Consider the following 2,233-nt stretch of genomic DNA (forward strand, 5'->3'; position numbering starts at 1 on the left):
CGTGCACTCAAGCCCACTCGATTGGCACGTTCCTAACAGTATATTTGAACTCAAACCCTTGAGTCGAAAATTTTATCATGTCCACCACATTTACCAAACCCACAGAGACCGATCCCGAACAAAGGCAGCCCACCCATCCAAACATGTTTTCCATGGAAGACATTCCGGCCTCTGCCTCAAAGGAACAATCAGGCCTGTTCGGATCAGCCTCCAGTGGGGGACAACCCTCCCGTAGGGAAACCTACAATCACTCTAGCTTCACTGCTCGCTAACCTAATTATGATGATTCCCCTAACCCCTTCGACGCCACCAGCATCCCAACCAATGGGGCCCGATGGGCCAGCCTGATGTATGGTGCCTGAACTGACCCCCCAATAGACCCCTTATCCCTGGGCAACAACCATGGGAATCCAGACAGCCCAGACTCAGAGGGCAGAGATGAAGACACCTCTACTCATACTCCCATCTGACGGGAACTGGCTGGCAATCCACCAAACTCTTTCCCAGGTGGACCAGGGGGACCAAAGGGACCAGGAGGACCAGGTGGTCCCAATGGCTCAGGCAGTGCCAATGGCCCCACAGGAAGTAACAATCCAAACCAGCAGGACATGTTCCTAGAATTCATGAACCTGTTACGAGGAGTCTCCGCCTCCCTCAACAACCCTAAACCAGCCACTGTCTGTACCAAGGTCAAGGAACCAGAACCATTTGATGGCTCTGACTCTCACAAACTGAAGGCTTTCATTGTCTCCCTTCAGTTGAACTTCAATGACAGACCTACCGCGTTTGCAACAGATGCTAACAAAGTTAACTATGCCATTTCATTCCTGGCCGGCACCGTGCTCAACTGGTTCGAACCAGACATTCTTAACCTCAATCCACGGAATCCACCAGCCTGGCAATTCTCCTATGCAGCCTTCTTAGATGAGCTTCGTAGCAACTTCGGCCTTTTTGATGCTATCGGAGATGCTGAAGATGCATTAGAACACCTTCGGATGCGCGATGGTGATCGGATCATAAAGTATATGGTCCAATTCAACCAGTACACTTCACAAATTGGGTACAGAGATAACTCCCTCTGCCATGCCTTTTACCGTGGCCTCTGCACCCATATCAAGGATGACATGGCACACCATGGGAAGCCAAACAACCTTCGTGATATGCGCTTCCTTGCCCAAGAACTTGATGCTCGCTACTGGACCCAGAAGACCAAAATTGCCCATGAAAACTGGAACAATAAATTCCCCAACCCCAAATCCAAGAGGTCTAACACTTCTTCCTCGGACTCCAGCTCCACACTGAAATCTACTGCCCCTAAGCCCTATGCCGACAAGCTAGGCAAAGATGGCCGTCTCACCCAGGAAGAAAAAGACCACCGGCGCCAGAACAACCTTTGCATGTTCTGTGGAGCCAAACACAAGACTGAGGACTGCAACAAGCGGAAGGCAGCAGCCTCCACCAAGGGGCATGCAGCAGAGGTCGACACCGCTCCCGTGGAACCGGCTCCGACAGAGTCAGAAAACTAGGAAGCAACCCTGTTCCCTCCGTGCGAGTTCAGGGTTGCGTCGACTGTATTCGCACACCGGAGGTCATCACTCTCAATGCAACATCCCTTTCCAATCACTCCTTTCACATTCCCCTCTCAGCAGAATTGCCGACTGCTATGGAACCCAATGGTTCTCCAACTTGTATCATTCTGTGTTTTCTTGCCCTTATTGATTCTGGCTCTAGCCACTGCTTTGTTGACACTAAGTATGTAGCTGCCAATGAAATTCCCATTAAAACCATCCCTAGTGTGCAACTTCGATTATTTGATAGCTCCATCAGAAGCCATATATCTCAAATCACAACCATCCCCATCTGTTTCCTGTCCAGAGACACCTTCCCTATTGACTTTTATGTCACTCCTCTGGATTCGTCTTGCAATCTTGTCCTAGGATACAACTGGCTCTCCCACTACAATCCACTGATTGACTGGGCTGAGAACCGTATCATTTTTCGTTCAAGCTACCAGAACCCCACTCCAACCAATTCCGCAGCCTCCACCGCATCCCAGGGACTTCTGTGCCCACCGGACTCTATCAGTCCAACTTCCGGGGCTTCACTCCATTCCAAGTCCACATCGGGTAGCCAGTGGACTTCATTCCCGTATGAACCCATCTATTCCTATCCTCCCTCAGAATCTTTTACTATGAAAGCACACCCAAAGATCTCCATCATATCCACTGCTGCA

The sequence above is a fragment of the Guyanagaster necrorhizus genome (genome assembly GCF_019112545.1).
Source record: "Guyanagaster necrorhizus MCA 3950 unplaced genomic scaffold BT62scaffold_38, whole genome shotgun sequence".
In the NCBI taxonomy this organism is placed as follows: domain Eukaryota; kingdom Fungi; phylum Basidiomycota; class Agaricomycetes; order Agaricales; family Physalacriaceae; genus Guyanagaster; species Guyanagaster necrorhizus.